Source organism: Thamnophis sirtalis, unplaced genomic scaffold (assembly GCF_051295495.1).
Source record: "Thamnophis sirtalis isolate CommonGarterSnake01/CBP01778 unplaced genomic scaffold, rThaSir2_p1.2 scaffold_15, whole genome shotgun sequence".
NCBI lineage: Eukaryota > Metazoa > Chordata > Lepidosauria > Squamata > Natricidae > Thamnophis > Thamnophis sirtalis.
In genome coordinates, this window is record NW_028261395.1 from 17,791,456 (window position 1) to 17,798,340 (window position 6,885).

Here is a 6,885-nt window from a genome sequence, read left to right on the forward strand (position 1 = left end):
AAAAGACACCTTTGGGACGGGTAGTTCTCAACTTACAACAGTTCATTTAATGATTGTTCAATGGCCCTGAAAAAAGTGACTTATGACAGTTTTTCACACAACCATTTCAGCATCCTTGTATGGACATGATAAAAATCCAATGCTTGGCAAGTGGATCATTTTTATGACTTTTGCAGTGTCCCAGCATTGCGTGATCCCCTTCCATGACCCCCTGGACAAACAAAGTCCATGGGGAAGCTGGATTCACCAAACAACAAGCGCAGAGATTCACTTAACAACCGTGGCAAGAAAGGACATAAAAAGAGGGGGGGAACCACTTAAGAACCATTTATCTTAGCAGCAGAAATCTGGGCTCAGTTGTGTCATAAGTTGAGGACTACCTGTGATGACTTGTTCCTTCGATCTGATGGTTTGGACCAGATTAAACCGGATCTGATTCTCCATCTGAGTTTGGAGAGCCGCACTTTGCTTTATGGATTGCTATGAAGGCTCTCCAATTGGCTGAGAGCCACCCAGGTGGGTGGGAGTTTCTGTATGAGGGTATGTGGGTCAACCAATAGCAGGGAGGATCAGCTCGAGTGAGCGTGCTGATTGTCCCCACTGACTCCAGGTTCATTCGGGTCAAAAGAGGACAACGATGTTTGTGTCCTTCAAGGGTGAGGGACACTTTCATAAACGATGTCCTTTGGCATACAGAGGAAGGGCCCTTGCGGGATACCAGTGCGATTTCCAGCTTGAAAATTTTTTAAACATTTTAACTTTCCACTATTTTCCCACTTAGGATGATTGGGTGGATGCAAACAGTTTCACAGAGTGGTTAAAAGTAGCCTAAGCCATTCTTTGAGAAAGCATGAATGTGTCTCTGAGAAATGCAGCAAAATAACAGAATTGGGAGGTCTCTGCTCAGGAAAGAAAAACTGCTCAGGAAAGAAAAACTGTACTATTCCAGACAAATGGTTGTCCAATCTCTTCTTAAAAGCCTCCAGTGTTGGAGCATTCACAACTTCTGGAGGCAAGTTGTTCCACTGATTTAACTGTTCTGTCAGGAAGTTTCTCCTTAGCTCTAGATTGTTTCTCTCATTGATTAGTTTCCCTCCATTGTTTCTTGCCCTACCTTCAGGTGCTTTGAAAAACAAGTTGATCCCTTCTTCTTTGTGGCAACCTCTCAAATACTGGAATACTGCGATCATGTCACCCTTAGCTCTTCTTTTCTCTACATTGGCCATACCCAATTGCTGCAACTGTTCTTCTTATGTTTTAGCCTCCCTAATAATCCTAGTAGTTGCTCTTCTCTACATTTCTAAAAGTGTCTCCTTTGAGGATTCCTTTTAAGGGAATGAAATGTATATTTTTTAACATCTTGGTCAGCCATTGCATTTATGAGCTGGGCAGGCCTATCAATCAATTCAAATTAATACATCAAACAATAAATTTGGAAGAAGCACTTATGCAGAATCAGTAGCTGCCTATCACTGACGTGGGAAACACACAAAACAAGCTATGAACTGAGAAACTCTCTTTACTGCTCCCCACAAAACAAGGATAAAATTCAAGCAGTCCTTGACATACAACTACAGGTAGGTGGCCCTTGAGTTACAACTGTTCATTTTGTTACCAAATTTAGAACGGCACTGAAAAGAGGGACACATGATCATTTTTCACACTTAACGACCATTGCGGCATCCCTGGGGTCACATGCTCAAAATTTGGGCACTCAGCAACTGATTCATGTTTATGACGGTTGCAAGTTTCCCGGGGGTCACGGGATTCCCTTTTGCAACCTCCTGGCAAGCAAAGTCAATGGAGAAGCCAGATTCACTGAACAACCGTAGGACTGACATAACAATCGCAGTGAACAATGGTGGCAAAAAGTTCATAAAGTGGGGCAAAACTTATTTAATATCTGTCTCACTTAGCCATAAACATTTGGGGCACAACTGTAGCCGTAAGCCGAGGACTACCTGTATATGAGTCCTCATTCAAGAAACAACGGAGGGAAATTGATCAAGGAGAGAAGCAATCTGGAATTAAGGAGAAACTCCCTGACAGTGAGGACAAGTGACCAGTGGAATTGCCTGCCACGAGAAGTTGTAGATGCTTCATTACTGGAGGTTTTTCAAGAAGAGAATGGACAACCACTTGTCTGAAATGGAATATAGTCTCCTGTTTGAGCACGGGGCTGGACTAGAAGACCTCCAAGGTCCCTTCCAGTATTCTTCTGATGGACTGATTTTGCTACCAAATGATTTTGCTACCAAACAATAGGAGCTTCAATGCAGTAAGCAGAGCCTTACAGTTTTGATGTTCTTCCTCTGCTTCCTCTGATCTTCTTCCTCTGTTGATGATAGGATTTTATTTCCAATGCAGGGAATTTAAGCCCAGTTCTGACACCAGACAAAGGGTTCTAATCCCTCCATGATGGCAGTGAGATTCTTCTTCTACTTACTTCTACATGGCTGGGTCAGAAAATGCCTAGAAATTTGGGGGATTAGTAGAACATTCAGATATAATTCAAAGTGTCAGTGAATGCAAGAAAAAGTAATAATAGCCCTGGACTTATGATGCCAACTAAGCCCAGAGTATCGGTTGCTAACTGAGATGGTTGTTAAGTGAGTTTTGCCCCATTTTATGACTTTTCTTGCCTTGCAGTTGTTAAGTGAGTAGCCTGGTTGTGAAGTGAATCCGGCTTCTTCGTCGACTTGTCAGACGGTCGCAAAAGGGGATCACGTGACCCCCCCCCAGGGGACATGGTAACCGTCATAAATAGGAGCCAGTTGCCAAGCGCCCAAATTTTCATCACGTGACCATGGGAATGTCACAAGGGTAGTTAAGTGTGAAAAACAGCCATAAGTCACTTTTGTTCAGTGCCATTACAACTTCAAACGGATACTAAACCAACCATTGTATGTCAAGGACAGCCTGTGGTTTACAAATGAAAAAGATTGGCAGTAGAGATGCATTTTTTGCCTTTTTCTCCAATCCCGGATGAGCGGAAGCCAAAAGCCCCTTGTTAGGAGAGGATTCCCCAAATTGGGAACCTCTCAGAGAAGGGTTCCTCTTGCACATTAAGTAGCCAAACTGTGCCAAGCAGTCAGTTTTTTTCAGATCGGCCTTCCTGCTGATCTAAGCAACCCAGGAATGTCCTCGGTTTGAATCCAATATCTGCAATCTACTGGGCTGCAGATATCCCAAGCGTTGCCACATGCTTAGCCAATGACCCCTCTGCAAAACGGTCACCCCCAAATCATGGACCTTTGCAGTTCTCAACTGAATAAATAAATCCACCCCACTGCCTTTGTTCCTCTTTGGCTCAGTTCTATCTCTCTCTCTCTCTCTGCTCCTGTTGGTGGCAAAAACAATGTGGAAGTGAGATAATCATGAACCAAAGAGGTGTGTTCCTCTCCAGCCAATTACTCAGGGAAGAAACCCTGCTTGGGAGGTGGGAGGAAATGGAAAGAAATGGTTGGACAGCTTCTCGCCAAACATTCCTGGGAGGCGAGGTTTCGAGTCCAAGAATTGTTTGACATCAGATTTATTTTGATGCTTTGCTGCCGGACCCGTTTCACTTTTCACCCCGGCTGTTTCTTCCTCCATCAGTCAAAGCTTCTGCATTCCAATTGGACATTTATGGCCCAAGCAGATGCCAAACCACTGTGGCATTTTACTTAGGAAGGATCTTCAGCAGGAGGGGAAGAGTCTATGGAGACACTCAAGTCATCCAGATTGTGTCAAAGGTGCTTTTTCAAGAGGCAACCGGACTTTCTTAGTTTTTTCCTTGAAAACATTTGGCTTTTCATCCAAGAAGAACTGAAGAAGCTTCTTGGATGAGAAGTGAAATGACTTCAAGGGAAAAATCAAGAAAGTCCAGTTGCCTCTTGGAAAAAAAGTATCTGTGAGACAACTATGACCCCGGAGAATCTCCACAGACAAAAAAATAGCATCAACGTTCAAACTTTTAGGTTCCTAGTCTGGTCTTCCTTGTGAAGGGCCGACACCAGCATTATTTGCAATTGCTTATGAAGTCAGGAATGGCTGCTGAGTTCATTGTTCTAATTATTAGGTTTGGAGAACTGATCCAGGTTTATTCATGAGAGGAGGATAGGCAGGACTTAAAGCTTTAACAGATTAACAGAGTTGGAAGGGACTTTGTAGGTCATCTAGTCCACCACCCCCCAAGCAGGAGACCCTACACCATTTCTGGTGGATGGCAGCCCAGTCTCTTCTTGAAAGCCTCCAGTGATGAAGCTGCCACAACTTCTAAAGACAAACGATTCCATGGGTTGACTGCTCTCACTGTCAGAAAATTTCTCCTTATTTCCAGGTTGAATATCTCCTTGGTCAGTTTCCATCCATTATTCCTTCTCTGGCCTTCAGGTGCCTTGGAAAATAGGTTGTTCCCCTCCTCTCTCTGGCAGCCCCTCAAATATTTATTTATTTATTATTTATTTATTTATTATCAAAATTTATATGCCGCCCAATCCCGAAGGATTCCGGGCGGCTTACAAAAAAAAGAGAGAGAAAAAAGAGAAAAAAAAGACAGTTTAAAATCACAAAACCACATACATTCATTCTAATTGGGGCTGGACCTCAACAATGAGGTCAACAGCCCCAGGCCTGCCGGAACAGCCAGGTTTTTACAGCTTTCCTGAAGGCCATGAGAGTGGGTATGGTCCGGATCTCTGGGGGTAGCTGATTCCAAAGAGTCGGAGCAGCCACAGAGAAGGCTCTCCTCCGGGGGCCTGCCAGCCGACACTGTCTGGCTGACGGCATCTGAAGGAGGCCCAATCTGTGGGATCTTACTGGCCGCTGGGAGGTATGTGGCAGTAGGCGGTCTCAAAGGTACAAATACTGGAAGAATGCTATCATGCCTATGCATGGATAAATAATGCAGGACAGTCTTGCAAGCAGCTATGTGGTCCTGGCCCACACTTCTGAGAGAAGCCCTTCATTCATGCTGGGGTTCATTCTATAGAGTTTCTTTGAAATGCACTAGTTGTATTAATTTGTGTAACTCTGACCACAGAAGCCTAGCAGCTATCAGGATCCTCCTGTGATCTTGATTCTATCCTTCTGTTAATGCAGCCTAGGACTGCATTGGCTTTTTTGGTAGCTGCAGCACATTGCTGGCTCATATTTAAGTGATTGTCCACCAGGGCAATTTCCCCCAACCTTTTGGGCACCAGGCACTGGTTCCGTGGAGAGAGATTTTTCCGTGGAGGTGGTGAAAGATATCCTGCAAGCCTTTCAACATGAATTAAATATCATGCTGAATGAACATGAAACCATTTCAGGTTTTTCCAGCTTTGTTTCTCTTTGGAAAGGGAGGCACATTCCAGACCCATCTTGTCCCATCTCCTGTGAAGCCTGGGATACTAGATGTGATTTAATCCTTTTCTTCATGATAAGTATCTGGGAAATATTACAAGGGCCTCAATTGGCCAAAGAAAATGTTACAAGGTAGGGTTGAATTTCTGCGGAATGCAGTCAAATTGAATCTTTAAGATAGGAGTTTTCCATTTTTCTCTGGATCCTGGGTCACTCTGGAGTAGCAGCTGTGATCAGAGCATAAATTAAATTAAATATTTATGCAAGTAGGCAGCTTAGCACTTAGAAATGTTAGAGTCCCCATTCGACTGAACTTCAGTGACAGCCCTAAAGCTATCCAAAAGGTTACAAATAAATTCTAAACTTGGCTTTAGTTAAAAACTGTTATTCCTTTCCATCATTGTCCCTTAGGTGAACATTCAGTGTTGTTGAAAAGTCAGAATAAAAGTTATATGTCAACAGAAGAGAATATTTGTAGCTTAGGGTTGAACTATGGTTTCTTGTTGCTCTTAGTTTGATGGTTTTCTTGCAGATGTTTTATTATTCAACTAGGGAACATCATCAGTGCTAGAAGGAAATGGGGTTTATGGATTGAAAGAAGGAGAAGAGGAAGAGGACAAGGAAGAGGAGGAGGGAAAAGGAGGAAAAGGAGGAGGAGAATCAGAATAGAGCTGGAAGTGACCTTGGAGGTCTTCTAGTCCAGCCCCCTGTTCAAGCAGGACATTCTATACCATTTCAGACAAGTGACTGTCCAGTGTCCTAAAAACTTCCAGTGATGAAGGAGGAGGAGGAGGAGGAGGAGGAGGAGGAGGAGGAGGAGGAGGAGGAGGAGGAGGAGGGGAATGAAGAGGAGGAGGAGGACTGTGGGGTCCTTGATGCTCTCTGAACTTGGTTGTTTCCTTGCAGACATTTCATGGTGCACCTGGGTATCATCATCAGTGCTAGAAGGGAGTGGAGTTGTAGAAATCGTTAATAAATAAAAAAATCATTTGACTCATCTGAATTCTCTTTGCACTGTATTTCCCAATTTCCTAAGATTCCTCAATGCATTCGTTTGTAGCTTGGGTTTTCCTCCCTTCGTGCTGGCCAAAAAGGAGTTTTCCCTTTCGTGAGAGGGATGTTTGGAGGAAAACTAATCCAGACAAGATTCTTCCACGGCATCTGCTGCTCCTTGGAGTTAAGGGCAGTGATGTATACATTCTAAACTCTGTCAAAGTGTGTGTGAGAGAGAAATACACGACTCCCTAACTTCAGGGCCATCCCATCTTGCGTCCCTAAAAACCCGGACATCCTACACACCCAGACCCTTGAACTTTACGCTGCCTCCCTCGGGGCCGCTCGTAACTTTGTAGCTCACTTTCCCCCAGTTGCATCAGCCGGGTGCCTTAAGCGAAAAAGAACCAAGCCATCCGCTCCATTTAATCCGGATTTTTATACAAGCACAACACAACGCAACACAAGCTCGCGGACCTGAGGGTGGCGAGAGAGAGCAGGACTCCTGCCTCGCTTTTCGCCCTCCTCCAAAGAGGGCGGGGGGGGGCACGGGCCCTTTTCGGAGCT